This window comes from Lycium barbarum, chromosome 6 (assembly GCF_019175385.1).
Source record: "Lycium barbarum isolate Lr01 chromosome 6, ASM1917538v2, whole genome shotgun sequence".
Classification (NCBI taxonomy): domain Eukaryota; kingdom Viridiplantae; phylum Streptophyta; class Magnoliopsida; order Solanales; family Solanaceae; genus Lycium; species Lycium barbarum.
The window spans coordinates 5850840-5867970 of NC_083342.1; the positions used below are offsets into that span (position 1 = coordinate 5850840).

Below are 17131 nucleotides of genomic sequence, written 5' to 3' on the forward strand. Positions count from 1 at the left end.
TTCTGGAGATTCTGCTGCATCTTTTTCATTGCTCTACTTGACTTGACTTATCCATCTTCAGTTCTCAGAAACAGAGTCCAATAATCTAGAGTAGTCATCAACAATAACAAAGATATACCTTTTTCCCCCTCTACTTGGAGTCTCATTGGTCCACAAAGATCCATATGAAGAAGTTCAAGTGTCCTTGAGGTACTTACCTCTTCTTTGGTTTGAAAGAGGATCTGACATGCTTCCTTTTTATACAAGCATCACATACCTTGTGATCTTTAGACTTGGTCTTTGGAAGCCCACGATCCAGGTCCTTTACAACCAACTTGTTCATCCGTGAAAAGCTTGCATGCCCTAGCCGTCTGTGCCACGGTTCAGCATCATCCAGACCACAGAAACATGTCAGATCATTACCATTTAAATAATGAAGAAACAACCACATAGGACACTTAACAACTGTACTTCAAACCATCCGCATAATACACATTTTCAATTGCATCAGAGAGTGTCTTGCTAATTTTGCAACGCCAAGAATGTGACCTTTCTTGCCATTTTCAAAAGACACACTCCTTCCTTGAAAGGACTTGAGTGAGAAAAAATCCTTCATTTTTCAGTCATATGCTTTGAGCAGCCACTATCTATGTACCATTACTTCCTCTCACTCCAGTCTGCAAACTTAGTCGCTGATTAGATTTAGGAACCCAAACTAGCTTGGGTCCCTTAGAATGATAGAACGGGTGAATTAAGCTTTTTTTAGTCCATGCAGGCAAAACGGTTTTTCCTTTTTGGGGACCAGGTCCCTCTGTTCTAGATTCCCTTTCAATGAATTTCTTATTTTTCATAACAGCTTGAGTTTTGGCTTTGCATGCATCTTTGTAATGACCTGTTTGACCACAGTGAGCGCATAGCCAATTTTCAAAAGTGGTAATATACTTGCTATGTGGATTGTAGGGAGATTTAGCCTTTTAAAATCCAATACTTTCCCTTCTGCCGGTAATGCTTTTGTACATAAAGGTAATCACATCGGAGGACCAGGTCCATCGAAGCGACTTATCCAGATAATTCTTTACCCTCTTTAAGTCTTCTTGAAGCTGTTTGTTCCTTTCAAGCGCAACAATAAGATTCATCTTGGTTTTGTTAAGTTCTTTTTCAAGCTCAATCTGAATCTTACTAGCTTCTTCCTTTCCTCTAGAGGATGTGTTCATCCATTTTTTTCATTTGGTTATTTAGCAAAGAATTTTCTCTAGTTACTTCACCAACCTGTTCCTTCAGATCTACTATGGAAACTACCATGTCATCCTTCTCTTGTTCTAATTCACCAACTTCTTCAGTTACAAATCCATTTTCTTTAAGGAGGTCATGATATGCATCGATTAACGCATTTGCTAATGCCATCAATTTCTTTTAAGAGTAACTTTTCAAGTTTTTTTGAACATCAAGAAAATTTACTTCATCCTACTCATTTTCATCATTGGCATCGTCAGATTTTGCCATGAGTGCAAAGATTGATTCATATTTTGAAAGTCCATCGTCAACAACCATTATGGATGCATCTTCTTCATTATCTTCATCTTCAGATTCACTTGAGGAATCTCCCCAGGCAGCCAGAGCCTGCTTCACCAAGTGGAAACCTCAAAAGTTAAAAGATTGAATTACCAAATTACCCTTCTAAATATCTATATATCATATTAAAATTCCTTTCTAAATAATTTACATATTTTATCCAAAAAAATATATTAAACGAGAAAGAAACTAATATATCTAAAGTGTCTTTTCGTAAAGCTTGTAATTTATTCTTAATTTCATGCATGATTGTTTACTCAAAGTTTTGCATTAATAATATTAATACTATCTTAGATAACTATATGACATGGCATGGCATACACGTGCAATGCACGTGAGAAACTAGTAAAGATTACTCGGCATTCAGGTGCAACGCATGTGCCAAGAGACTAGTAATAAATAATAATGAAAGGAGCTAGTAGAAAATGCAGATAACAACATTTAACTACTTGTTTATTCAAGATTGATTATAGCATTTCTCATCATATATTTCCTTTCTTGAAAGAAGATTAATATTAGCACTGATTTCTTTTTATACATATGTGATTGCTTAAATATAACTAGTTCTTGATTAAAAGAGTTTAACTTGTAATCAAGATTACAAAGAGAATGAAATAATAGCACAAGATGGAGTGAAATAGAGAATGAGTTGTCGAGTAGTGGAATGGTGAATTTGTTTTCCATCTCATTAAGGAAGAAAAACTAATGATTGAACATAGAAAGCGCTAAATCTTAGCACTCCAACAAGCTCGGTAGGGAGAAGGAGAAGAGGAAGTACGATGAAAAGGGTATGAAATAGCTCGCTTTTATAGGCACCAGAAAAGGAAAAAATCGAGTAGTGGAGTGGCAAATTTGTCTTTCATCTCATTAAGGAAGTAAAACTTGTGATTGAACATAAAAGTGAGATCTTAACTAAACCTTAGTGTTTATAGGCACCAGAAAAAGAAGAAAATCTGATAGAGAGATTACGTTATTTACAGATGAGTTGAGTTTAGTTAGTGTTGTGCAAATTTTGGGTCAAAGCAATAAAACGATTGGATGTGTTCAAGTACTCCTGAAATTTTTTCGGGGGGGATTTCGGCTAGCAGTTCAGCAGAAAGTGGATGATCAGACCGTCGCTTAAGCTAATGGATGAAATTGCAGATGTTAAATTTTATGATAGCCTAAAATATAGGAAATATTTATTTGCATATGTGTGGGTAACGATGATGGTGACGGAAATGGATCACGGACGTGACTTGGAGCAAACTCGTCGAGATTTCTAACTGAACCAGATGTTGATCAGCCATTAAAGATAACTAGTTCTTAATTAAGAAAGGTTGAGTTATAATCAAGATTATTAAGAAAAACAAAAAATTAGCACAAGAAGGAGTGAAACAGAGAATGGGATGTCGAGTAGTGGAGTGCAGTGGCGGAGCCAGAAATCTAGACAGGGGTGTTCAAACTTTAAGGAAATCGATATAATTTTTCGCGTTGAATGCGTGCACCGAAAATTTTAAATAAAATAATGGCATATTTAGCAAACCCATACAAATACTTTAATAGAACTACAATTTTTAAATCAAAACTAACATAAAAAAGACAACAATTTTTTTTTCACTAATAAATGTACGATTTAAATAACTTCTCACAATTATGAATAAAGAGTAGAACTCTGGAAGCTAGAACCAAAAGAGGGAGAGAGTCGAGAGGGTTTAAAGTTTTTTGTTAAGGAAAATTTTATAAACTTGACTTTAAAACTTTAAGATTTGGTTAATATAAAAAATTATTTATAAGATTATTTGTTTGTTTTCACACAACTTTTAAGTTTTGAGAGTTACTCCTTTATTAGGAAACTTTTAGGTTATTAATTTTTAGAAGGGAGAGGAACTGTTGCTCACCACAAACAAAATGGTCCAATAAGAGTACATAATACTGCTATTAGGTATCGAACCCGCACCTCTAAGAACATGATGAACACCCTACACCGCTGTGCGACGACTCTTACTTGTGTCTACGGTGTTCAAACTCCACTATATACTCACACAAAGTGGTATTTGACCTATATACACGGTATAATTTTCCGGCGCTCGGCTGAACACCCTTGGGAGGCTGTAGCTCCGCCCCTGGTGGAGTGGTGAATTTGTTTTCCATCTCATCAAGGAAGAAAAACTTGTAATTGAACATAGAAGTGAGGGCTAAACCTTAGTTTTTATAGGCACCAAAAAAGGAAAGAATCTTGAGAAATAGATTATGTCATCTACAGATGAGTTGAGTTTAATAGCATATTTGGTCAAGTTGTCGACATCAGTTTATGTTTAGCACGTCCAGCTCAATATAGTTTTTTTTTGGGGGGGGGGGGGGGGGGTGGCTAAAACTAAAAATTAAAAAGAGGTCTCAAAATTTTTCGACATTACTCGACATACACGTGTTAGGCACATGCCGATAAACTAGTAATAATAAAATAAAACAGGAGGAGCTAGTAGAAAATGTAGATAAAAACATTTAGATATTTGTTTATTCAAGATTGATTTGATAGTTAATTTAATCTAAAAGACAATGTTATAGAATTTCCATTAATTTAATCAAAAGACAATGTAATAGAATTTCCATTAATTTAATCTAAAAGACAATGTTATAAAATTTCTCATCATATATTTCCTTTCTTGAAAGAAGAGTATTATTCGTAGTACTAATTTCTTCTTATACGCTTTTGGTTGCTGAGAATGATTTGAAGAAGGCACCTTTTCAAAAACACCATATGTCGATTGAATGTTTTCAAGTACTCCTAAATCTTTTGGCGTGGATTTAGGCCTGCAGCTTCGTAGACGGCGGCTGACCAGACTGCCAGGACACTTGAGCTGATGGATAAAATATAAATATAAAAATCTTATGATAGCGTGAAATATGGAAATTGTTGACGGCGATGGAAACTGAACACGGACATTACTTGAAGCAAACTTATCGTGATTTCTAGCACGAACTGGATCAGATTTTGATCGGCTATTTAAAGTTATTGAGAATGTTTTAGTAATCAAGATTATAAAGAAAAAGAAATAAAAGCACAAGAACAAGGAGTGAAACATAAAATGGGTTGTCGAGCAGTGAAATGACAAATTGGTTTTTCATCTCATTAAGGAACAAAAACTTGTGACTGAACAAAAAAGTGAGCTAAACTTTTGTGTTTATAAGCACCAGAAAAGGACAGAATCTTGAGAAAGAGATTATGATATGAGAGCCAAACTTTTGTGTTCATAAGCACCAGAAAAGGAGAGAATCTTGAGAAAGAGATTACGATACTTACATTTGAGTGTTTGGTCAAGTTGCCAACATCATTTAATTTGAGCACATGCATCTCAATATAATGGAAGGGTTTAAAAGAAATATTAGAGGTCTCGAAATTCTCTGACATAACTCTACATATACGTGCAACGCACGTGCCAATAAACCAGTAATAAATAAAATGGTCGGAGCTAGCAGAAAACGTAGGTAACAACATCTCGGTTAGAAGCTCTGTGGACAGCGGCTGACCATGTCGTCGGAGCTGGTGGATGAAAATATAGATATGGAAATTTATGATAGCTTGAAATAAGGGAATTGTGTATTGGCATATGTAGGGGTGACGGCAGCTGTGGCAGAAATAAATCACAGACATTAATTGTAGCAGACTTGTTGCGATTTCCAGCATGAACTAGATTAGATTTTGATCTCCCATCAAAGATAAATAGTTCTTGATCAAGAAAATTTGAGTTGCACTCAAGATTGTTAAGATAAAGAAACAATAACACAAAAAGAAGAAGCAGAGGAACATCAAAATTATTTTTCATTTGTGATTGAATGTAGAAGTGGGGCAAAACCTTAGCTTTTATAGACACGCAGAAAAGGACTTGAGAAAGAGATTATGCCATCTACAGATAAGTTTAACAGCGTGTTTGGTCAAGTCGTCGAAATCAGTATGTTTTAAGCACGTGTGGGTCAAAGCTACAGTTTTGTAGTCATTTTCTTTGTAATCAAGCATGGATTTTAAGGTGGGTTAGGGAGATAAGAAACTAATAAAGGCATTAATACTTGGAGAAAAATGACCAAATTGCTAGAATCAAATTATTTGCTCTATACAAAATTAAATGGAGTCTGTATTCTCCTTGATATCTATTTACGTACATTATTTTTGTTAAAAGAACAATATAATTGTACGTTCTCGATCAAAGTATAACCAATTTTACGTGAGCACGTGCAACTCAATATAATGGAAGGGGCAAAGACAAAAATAATAAAAAAAAGGTCTCGATTTTTTTTGACATGACTGGCATGCACGTGCAACGCGCATGCCGATAAACTTGTAATAAAATAAAATGGAAGGAGCTAGTAGAAAATATAGTTAAGAAAAACTTGTGACTGAACATAAAAGTGGTTCCAAAGATTGTGCTGCGGTGGAAAGATTTGACGATGGAACAACCTTGTTCTTGGTGCCACCTTTTGACTTCCTCATGAAGGTTCTGAAAGTTGCTGGTCCAAAACGTCTTTATGAGGTGGTTTTAAAGTTTTTACATCATGTACCTAGCGGCACGTCCTTGCCACCAGGGTCCAATCAACCTCAGTAAGTCGATGCACCATGGATAACATCCTCTCAAGCTACGTATGATGCAATGTCATCTGTGGAAAGGGTTTCACAAATGAACTATAATCAAGTTACCAAAGAAGATTTGAAGCCTTCAATTGACTATGGTTCTCTAACGGATGCATACCCCAGAAATCCTGTGCATCCAAGTAATACTGCAGCATACCCCGGGAATCCTGTACACCAAAGCAACACTGCAGCACCAACCCAAGAAAGGCTCTCTTTAACACCTGAACTTATTGCAACCCTAGCAAAGATGCTACCAGCTAACAAGTTATCAAGTGTGGTAGGAACAACCGTGCCTGGTATGCCTGCATCAGATATTGTTGTTGCACCTGGAAAAGTGAAGCAATAGTCTTGGAGATATGAATAACAAGCTTCTGGTAAAGTTGCCGATCACATGGCACAGTTTGGTAGCCAGTTTAACAACCAAACAACAAGTTTTCTCACGGCATCAAGCTCATCCGCAAGTCCTGAACACTCCAAACCAGTATTCTTAAGGGGCCACTAGTTTTAGCTAAAAGCAAGAGCATAACCTCAACTTGGAAGCACAAGGTGGTCCTCTTCAGACATCAACCTCGGCTATTATTTCTCAAGGTACACAATTCTCAGCCCAGCCCCATATTGATCGACATCTTCAGTTTGGAAGACATCAAGATGCTGTGAGTGGTTCTTAGAGGGTTCATGGCACAAATGACTTTGGACATTATGGTTTATTTGTTCCTCAACAACTAACAAATCTTTCTTCATTGCCCAACTAGACTCATGGTGCTAATATTTCCCAGCCACAAGCTGGAATGCCTATTGCCTCTGGGATAGGGCTTCCTACTCAAATGTAGCAGTTGCAATCTGCACTTTATGGGTCTGTACAGGAGGAGGAATCAGAACTAGAGGTAGACAAGAATGAACGTTACCAGGTAACTTTAATGTCCACAGCTAATATCCTTTCTAAGATACACCAGTAGAAGCCAAAAAGTCAAAGTGGGCAAGGCTCAGGCAATCATTAAGAACATCTCTTTAGCTAGGTTGTTAATGCTGCACTTGAAGGCTCCCCCGATCCGTCATAATTTAAGACAATGAAATGCAATCGCGCACCTACTAGCTAAGGAAGTTCTCCAGTCCAGTATAAATAAAGTGTTCTACCTAGTACGGCTTACCCCCATTTTGGAAAACCAACTGTGGCAAAATCATAAAGGGACTTCCTCTTTTGTGAAAAATATCAATGTACTTACTACTATTATACTTGCTAGTCTTGGAAACTTAAATGTCTCTCGTGCAATATGTCCTAGAAACTCTTTGGGTTCTATGTCTAACGCTTCGTCTACTACTTGCAATGCGCCTACTAGATCTACTAAGTCCAAACAGTTAGCCCACGAGGGCTCTACTCTGATTTGTAATATTTTGAATGTTTATTATATAAGTATCTGTAATAGTACTAGAAAATACATTTTTTTCTTATAGGCACCAGAAAATAAGAGAATCTTCAGAAATATATTATGATATTTACATATAGACTGTTACATCAAGTCGCCAAAATCATTTAACTTAGCACATGCATCACAGTATAGTAAAAGGGTTTAAAGGAAACACCAAAAAGAGGTCTAGAAATTCTCTAACATAACACGACACACACTTGTGTTGCACGTGCCAATAAACTGGTAATAAAAAAAAATGGACGGAGCTAGCAGAAAACGTAGGTAACAACATCTAGGTTAGAAGCTTCGTGGACAACGGCTGACCATGTCGCCGGAGCTGGTGGATGAAAATATAGATATGGAAATTTATGATAGCTTGAAATAAGGGAATTGTGTATTGGCATATGTGACGGCGGCGGTGGCAGAAATAAATTTCAGACGTTATTAGGAGATGACTTGTTCCGATTTCCAGAACGCACTAGATTAGATTTTGATCATCCCTTAAAGATAAATAGTTCTTGACCAAGAAAATTTGAGTTGTACTCAAGATTGTTAAGAGAAAGAAACAATAACACAAAAAGGAGAAGCAGAGAAGCAGTAAAATTGTTTTTCATTTGTGATTCAACGTACAAGTAAGGCAAAACCTGAGCTTTTATAGACACCTTGAAAAAAAAAGAATCTTGTGAAAGTGATTATGCCATTTACAGATGAGTTTAATAGTGTGTTTAGTCAAGTCGTCGAAATCAGTTTATTTTAAGCACGTGTGGGTCAAAGCTAAGGTTTTATGGTCATTTTACTTTGTAATCAAGCATCGATTTTAAGGTTGGTTAGGAAGATAAGAAACTAATAACGGCATTAATAGCCTTTTGAAATGGAGTTTGTATTCTTATTGATATCTATTTACGTACATTATTTTTGTTAAAAGAACAATACAGTAGTACTTTCTCGATCAAAGTATAATAAATTTTATGTGAGCACGTGCAACTAAATATAGTGGGAGGGGCTAAGACAAAAATTAAAAAAAGATGTCTCGAAATTTTCGACCTAACTGGCATGCACGTGCAACTCGCGTGCCGATAAACTTGTAATAATAATATGGAAAGAGCTAGTAGAAAATTTAGTAAAGAAAAACCTCTTTCTGAACATAAAAGTGGTTCGAAAGATCGTGTTGGGGTGTCAAGATTTGATGATGGAACAACCTTCTTGTGGTTTCCACCTTCTGACTTCCTCATGAAGGTTCTGAACGTTGCTGGTTCAGAATGACATTATGTGGTGATTTTAAAGTTTGTACATTGTGTACCTAGTGGAACATCCTTGCCACCAGGGTCCAATCAACCTCAGTATGTCGATGCACCACGGATAACAGCCTCTCAAGCTGCACATAACGCAATGCCATCTGTGGAAAGGGTTTCACAAATGAACTATAACCAGGTTACCCGAGAAGATCTGAAGCCATCAATTGATTATGGTTCTCTGACGGATGCATACACCAGAAATCCTGTGCGGCCAAGTAATACTGCAACATACCCCGAGAATCTTGTCCACCAAAGCAATGCTGCAGCACAAACCCAAGTAGGGGTCTCTTTAACACCTTAACTTATTGCAACCCTACCAAAGATGCTACCAACCGCACCTGCAGGACCTTCTGCTGTAATGCCTGCATCAGATATTGTTGTTGCACCTAGAAAAGTGCAGCAACAGTCTTGGAGATATGAACAACACGCTCCTGGTAAAGCTGCCGATCACATGGCAAAGTTTGGTAGCCAGTTTAACAACCAAACACAAGTTTTCTCGCAGCTTCAAGCTCATCCGCAAGTCTTAAACACTCTAAACCATTATTTTCAAGGGGCTACTAGTTTTAGCAAAATTCAAGAGCATAACCTCAACTTGCAAGCACACGGTGGTCATTCTCAGACATCGACCTCGGCCATCATTTCATAACGTACACCGTTCTCAGCTCAGCCCCATGTTGATCGACATCTTTAGTTTGGAAGAAATCAAGATATTGTAAGTGGTTCTTGGAGGGTTCATTGCACAGATGCCTTTGGACATTATGGGTCATCTGTTCCTCAACAACCAACAAATCTTTCTTCGTTGCCCAACCAGATTCATGAATCTAATATTTCCGTGCCACAAGCTGGCATGCCTATTGCCTCTGGGATAGGGCTTCTAATTCAAATGCAGCAGTTGCAATATGCACTTTATGGGTATGTACAAGAGGACGGATCAGAACCGGAGGTTAACAAGAACGAACACTACTAGGTAACTCTAATGTTCGCAGCTAATATCCTTTCTAAGATACACCAGCAGAAGCCAAATAGTCAAAGTAGGCAATGCTCGGGCAATCGTTGAGAAGATCTCCTTGAGCTAGGTTGTTATTTCTGCACTTGAAGGCTCCCCTGATCCGTCATAATTTCAGGCAAGGAAATACAGTCACGCACCTACTAGCTAAGGAAGCTCTTACCCAGTCCAGTATAAATAAAGAGTTCTACCTAGTAGGGCTTCCCCCCTTTGATGAAATCCAGCTTTGGCAAAATCATAAAGGGACTGCCTCTTTTGTGAAAAATATCAATGTACTTACTACTAATATGCTAGCTAGTCTTGGAAACCTAAATGTCCTGGGCGACATAAGTCCTAGAAACTCTTTGGGTTCTATGTCTAACGCATCGTCTACTACTTGCGATGCGCCTGCTAGTTCTACTAAATCAAAACTTTTAGCCCATTAGGGCTCTACTAAGATTTGTAATATTTTGAATGTTTATTATATAAGTATCCGTATTAGTATTAAAAAAAACTTTTGTTTTTACAGGCACCAGAAAATACGAGAATCTTGAGAAAGATATTATGAAATTCACATATGAGACTGTTTGGTCAAGTCGCGAACATCATTTAATTTGAGCACATGCATCTCAATATAATGGAAGGGTTTAAATGAAATATCAAAAAGAGGTCTAGAAATTCTCTAACATAACTCGACATACACGTGCGTTGCATGTGCCAATAAACTAGTAATAAATAAAATGGACGGAGCTCGTAGATAACGTAGGTAACAACATCTAGGTTAGAACCTTCGTGGACAGCGGCTGACCATGTCGTCGGAGCTTGTGGATGAAAATATCGATGTGGAAATTTATGATAGCTTGAAATAAGGGAATTGTGAATTGGCATATGTAGGGGTGACGGCGGCGGTGGCAGAAATAAATCTCAGACGTTATTAGCAGCAGACTTGTTGCGATTTCCAGCACGAACTAGATTAGATTTTGATCGTCTGTTAAAGACAAATAGTTCTTGATCAATAAAATTTGGGTTGTACTCAAGATTGTTAAGAGAAAGAAACAATAACACAAAAAAAAAACAGAGGAACAGTAAAAATGTTTTTCATTTGAGATTGAATGTACAAGTCGGGCAAAACCTTAGCTTCTATAGACACCCAGAAAAGGAGATAATCTTGTGAAAGAGACTATGCCATTTACAGACGAGTTTAATAGCGTGTTTAGTCAAGTCATCGAAATCAGATTATTTTAAGCACGTGTGGGTCAAAGCTAAGGTTTTGTGGTCATTTTTCTTTGTAATCAAGCCTAGATTTTAAGGTTTGTTAGGGAGATAAGAAACTAATAAAGGAATTAATAGCCTTTTGCTTGGAGATAAATTTACCAAATTTCTAGAATCCAATTATTTGTTTTATACTAAATTGAAATGGAGTTTATATTCTTCTTGATATCTATTTACGTACATTATTTTTGTTAAAAAAATAATATAATAGTATTGTTAAAAAAATAATATAATAGTACATTCTCGATCAAAGTATAATCAATTTTATGTGAGGATGTGCAGCTAAATATAATGGGAGGGGCTAAGACAAAAATTAAAAAGAGAGGTCTCGAAATTTTTCGACATGACTGGCATGCACGTGCAACGCGCGTGCCGATAAACTTGTAATAAAATAAAATGGAAGGAGCTAGTAGAAAATGTAGTTAAGAAAAACCTGTGACTGAACATAAAAGTTGTTCCAAAGATCATGCAGGGGTGGCAAGATAGAACAACCTTGTTCTTCTAGCCACTTTCTGACCTCCGCACGAAGGTTCTGAAAGTTGCTGGTCCAGAACGTCTTTATGGGGTGGTTTTAAAGTTTTTACATCATGTACCTAGTGGCACATCCTTGCCCAACCAGACTCATGATGCTAAAGTTTCCCAGCCACGAACTGGCATGCCTGCTTCCTCTGGGATAAGGCTTCCAATTCAAATGCAGCAGTTGCAATCTGCACTTTATGGGTCTGTACAAGATAAGGGATCAGAACCGGAGGTTGACAAGAACATACACTACCAGGTAACTCGCAGCTAATATCCTTTCTAAGATACACCAGTAGAAGCCAAATAGTCAAAGTGGGCAAGGCTCAGGCAATCATTGAGAAGATCTCCTTGAGGTTGGTTGTTACTGTTGCACTTGAAGGCTCCCCTGATCCGGCATAATTTCAGACAAGGAAATGCAGTTGCGCACCTATTAGCTGTGGAAGCTCTTAATATAATTTGATCACATGCATCTCAATATAATGGAAGGGTTTAAAGGAAATATCAGAAAGAGGTCTAGAAATTCTCTGACATAACTCGACATACACGTGCGCTGCACGTGCTAATAAAATAGTACTAAAAAAAATGGACGGAGCTAGCAGAAAATGTAGGTAACAACATCTAAGTTAGAAGCTTCGTGGACAGCGGTTGACCATGTCGCCGGAGCAGGTGAATGAAAATACAAATATGGAAATTTATGATAGCCTATTGGCATATATGGGGGGTGACGGCGGTGGTGGGAGAAATAAATCTCAGATGTTATTACCAGCAGACTTGTTGTGATTTCCAGTATGAACTAGATTATATTTTGATCGTCCATTACAGATAAATAGTTCTTGATCAAGAAAATTTGAGTTGTACTCAAGATTGTTAAGAGAAAGAAACAATAACACAAAAAGAAGAAGCAGAGGAACAGAAAAAATGTTTTTCATTTGAGATTGAATGTAGAATTCGGGCAAAACCCTAGCTTTTATAGACACCCAGAAAAGGAGAGAATCTTGTGAAAGAGATTATGTCATCAATGGAAAAGGTTTCACAAATGAACTATAATCAGGTTACCTGAGAAGATTTGAAGCCTTCAATTGAGTATGGTTCTCTGACTGATGCATACCCCAGAAATCCTGTTCAGCCAAATAATACTGCAGCATACCTCGGGAATCCTGTACACCAAAGCAATACTGCAGCGCCAACCCAAGCAGGGATCTCTTTAACACCTGAACTTATTGCAACCCTAGCAAAGATGCTACCAGCTAACAAGTTATCAAGTGTGGTAGGAACAACCGCGCTAGCAGGACATTCTGCTGGTATGCCTGAATCAGATATTGTTGTTGCACCTGGAAAAGTGCAGCAACAGTCTTTGAGATATGAACAACAAACTCTTGGTAAAGCTGCCGATCACAAGGCACAGTTTGGTAGCCATTTTAATAACCAAACACAAGTTTTCTCACAGCTTCAAGCTCATCCGCAAGTCTTGAACACACCAAACCATTATTCTTAAGGGGCCACTACTTTTTGCCAAATGCAAGAGCATAACCTCAACCTGTAAGCACAAGGTGGTCCTCCTCAAATATCGACCTGGGCCAATATTTCTCAAGGTACACAGTTCTCCGACCAACCCCATATTGATTGACATCTTCAGTTTGGAAGACATCAAGATGTTGTGAGTGGTTCTTAGAGGGTTCATGGCACAGATGCCTTTGGACATTATGGTTCATCTGTTCCTCAACAGCGAACAAACCTTGCTTCATTGCCCAACTAGACTCATGGTGCTAATGTTGCCCAGCCACAAGCTGGAATGCCTATTGCCTCTGGGATAGGGCTTCATACTCAAATGTAGCAGTTGCAATCTGCACTTTATGGGTCTGTACAGGAGGAGGGATCAGAACTAGAGGTAGACAAGAATGAACGTTACCAGGTAACTTTAATGTCCACAGCTAATCTCCTTTCTAAGATACACCAGCAGAAGCCAAATAGTCAAAGTGGGCAAGGCTCAGGCAATCATTAAGAACATCTCTTTAGCTAGGTTGTTAATGCTGCACTTGAAGGCTCCTCTGATCCGTCATAATTTAAGACAATGAAATGCAATCGCGCACCTACTAGCTAAGGAAGTTCTCCAGTACATTATAAATAAAGTGTTCTACCTAGTACGGCTTACCCCCTTTTTGGAAAACCAACTGTGGCAAAATCATAAAGGGACTTCCTCTTTTGTGAAAAATATCAATGTACTTACTACTAATATACTTGCTAGTCTTGGAAACGTAAATGTCTCTCGTGCAATATGTCCTAGAAACTCTTTTGGCTCTATGTATAACGCTTCGTCTACTACTTGCGATGCGCCTGCTAGATCTACTAAGTCCAAACTGTTAGCCCATGAGGGCTCTACTATGATTTGTAATATTTTTAATGTTTACTATATAAGTATTTGTATTAGTACTTAGAAAAACATTTAATTATATTATATTTACATATAGACTGTTTGGTCAAGTCGCCAACATCATTTAATTTAGCACATGCATCTCAATATAATAAAAGGGTTTAAAGGAAATATCAAAACGAGGTTTAGAAATTCTCTTACATAACTCGACATACACTTGCGTTGCACGTGCCAATAAACTGGTAATAAAAAAAAATGGACGGAGCTAGCAGAAAACGTAGGTAACAACGTCTAGGTTAGAAGCTTCGTGGACAGCGGTTGACCATGTCGCTGGAGCTGGTGGATGAAAATATAGATATGAAAATTTATGATAGCTTGAAATAAGGGAATTGTGTATTGGCATATGTGGGGGTGACGGCGGCGGTGGCAGAAATAAATTTCAGACGTTATTAGGAGATGACTTGTTCCGATTTCCAGAACGCACTAGATTAGATTTTGATCATCCCTTAAAGATAAATAGTTCTTGACCAAGAAAATTTGAGTTGTACTCAAGATTGTTAAGAGAAAGAAACAATAACACAAAAAGAAGAAGCAAAGAAGCAGTAAAATTGTTTTTCATTTGTGATTCAACGTACAAGTAAGGCAAAACCCGAGCTTTTATAGACACCTTGAAAAAAAAAGAATCTTGTGAAAGTGATTATGCCATTTACAGATGAGTTTAATAGTGTGTTTGGTCAAGTCGTCGAAATCAGTTTATTTTAAGCACGTGTGGGTCAAAGCTAAGGTTTTATGGTCATTTTTCTTTGTAATCAAGCATCGATTTTAAGGTTGGTTAGGGAGATAAGAAACTAATAACGGCATTAATATCCTTTTGCTTGGAGATAAATTTTGCAAATTGCTAGAATCCTATTATTTGTTTTATACTAAATTGAAATGGAGTTTGTATTCTTATTGATATCTATTTACGTACATTATATTTGTTAAAAGAACAATACAGTAGTACTTTCTCGATCAAAGTATAATAAATTTTATGTGAGCACGTGCAACTAAATATAGTGGGAGGGGCTAAGACAAAAATTAAAAACAGAGGTCTCGAAATTTTTCGACTTAACTGGCATGCACGTGCAACTCGCGTGCCGATAAACTTGTAATAAAATAATATGGAAAGAGCTAGTAGAAAATTTAGTTAAGAAAAACCTCTTTCTGAACATAAAAGTGGCTCCAAAGATCGTGTTGGGGTGTCAAGATTTGATGATGGAACAACCTTCTTGTGGTTTCCACCTTCTGACTTCCTCATGAAGGTTCTGAAAGTTGCTGGTTCAGAACGACATTATGTGGTGATTTTAAAGTTTTTACATTGTGTACCTAGTGGCACATCCTTGCCACCAGGGTCCAATCAACCTCAGTATCTCGATGCACCACGGATAACAGCCTCTCAAGCTGCATATAACGCAATGCCATCTGTGGAAAGGGTTTCACAAATGAACTATAACCAGGTTACCCGAGAAGATCTGAAGCCATCAATTGACTATGGTTCTCTGACGGATACATACCCCAGAAATCCTGTGCGGCCAAGTAATACTGCAGCATACCCCGAGAATCTTGTCCACCAAAGCAATGCTGCAGCACAAACCCAAGCAGGGGTCTCTTTAACACCTTAACTTATTGCAACCCTACCTAAGATGCTACCAGCTAACAAGTTATCAAGTGTGGTAGGAACAACCGCACCTGCAGGACCTTCTGCTGTAATGCCTACATCAGATATTGTTGTTGCACCTATAAAAGTGCATCAACAGTCTTGGAGATATGAACAACACGCTCCTGGTAAAGCTGCCGATCACATGGCAAAGTTTGGTAGCCAGTTTGACAACCAAACACAAGTTTTCTCGCAGCTTAAAGCTCATCCGCAAGTCTTAAACACGCTAAACCATTATTTTCAAGGGGCTACTAGTTTTAGCAAAATTCAAGAGCATAACCTCAACTTGCAAGCACACGGTGGTCATTCTCAGACATCGACCTCGGCCATCATTTCATAACGTACACCGTTCTCAGCTCAGCCCCATGTTGATCGACATCTTTAGTTTGGAAGAAATCAAGATATTGTAAGTGGTTCTTGGAGGGTTCATTGCACATATGCCTTTGGACATTATGGGTCATCTGTTCCTCAACAACCAACAAATCTTTCTTCGTTGCCCAACCAGATTCATGAATCTAATATTTCCATGCCACAAGCTGGCATGCCTATTGCCTATGGGATAGGTCTTCTAATTCAAATGCAGCAGTTGCAATATGCACTTTATGGGTATGTACAAGAGGACGGATCAGAACCGGAGGTTAACAAGAACGAACACTACCAGGTAACTCTAATGTTCGTAGCTAATATCCTTTCTAAGATACACCAGCAGCAGCCAAATAGTCAAAGTAGGCAAGGCTCGGGCAATCGTTGAGAAGATCTCCTTGAGCTAGGTTGTTATTGCTGCACTTGAAGGCTCCCCTGATCCGGCATAATTTCAGATTGAAAAATTGTTTTTTATTTGAGATTGAATGTACAAGTCGGGCAAAACCTTAGCTTCTATAGACACCCATAAAAGGAGATAATCTTGTGAAAGATACTATGCCATATACAGACGAGTTTAATAGCGTGTTTGGTCAAGTCATCGAAATCAGATTATTTTAAGCACGTGTGGGTCAAAGCTAAGGTTTTGTGGTCATTTTTCTTTGTAATCAAGCCTAGAATTTAAGGTTTGTTAGGGAGATAAGAAACTAATAAAGGAATTAATATCCTTTTTCTTGGAGATAAATTTAGCAAATTGCTAGAATCCAACTATTTGTTTTATACTAAATTGAAATGGAGTTTATATTCTCCTTGATATCTATTTACGTACATTATTTTTGTTAAAAAAATAATATAATAGTACATTCTCGATCAAAGTATAATCAATTTTATGTGAGCACGTGCAGCTAAATATAATGGGAGGGGCTAAGACAAAAATTAAAAAGAGAGGTCTCGAAATTTTTCGACATGACTGGCATGCACGTGCAACGCGCGTGCCGATAAACTTGTAATAAAATAAAATGGAAGGAGCTAGTAGAAAATGTAGTTAAGAAAAACCTGTGACTGAACAT

At 37.7% G+C, this 17131-nt stretch overlaps 4 pseudogenes; all 4 read left to right on the forward strand.

The window, feature by feature from the left end:
* Positions 1–5855: 5855 nt before the first annotated feature.
* LOC132643710 (flowering time control protein FPA-like) lies at positions 5856–7155 on the forward strand (annotated as a pseudogene).
* A 1503-nt stretch (positions 7156–8658) lies between these two features.
* LOC132643711 (flowering time control protein FPA-like) lies at positions 8659–9915 on the forward strand (annotated as a pseudogene).
* A 1666-nt stretch (positions 9916–11581) lies between these two features.
* On the forward strand, positions 11582–13636 carry LOC132643712 (flowering time control protein FPA-like; annotated as a pseudogene).
* A 624-nt stretch (positions 13637–14260) lies between these two features.
* Positions 14261–16452, forward strand: LOC132643713 (flowering time control protein FPA-like; annotated as a pseudogene).
* The last annotated feature ends 679 nt before the right edge of the window (positions 16453–17131 follow it).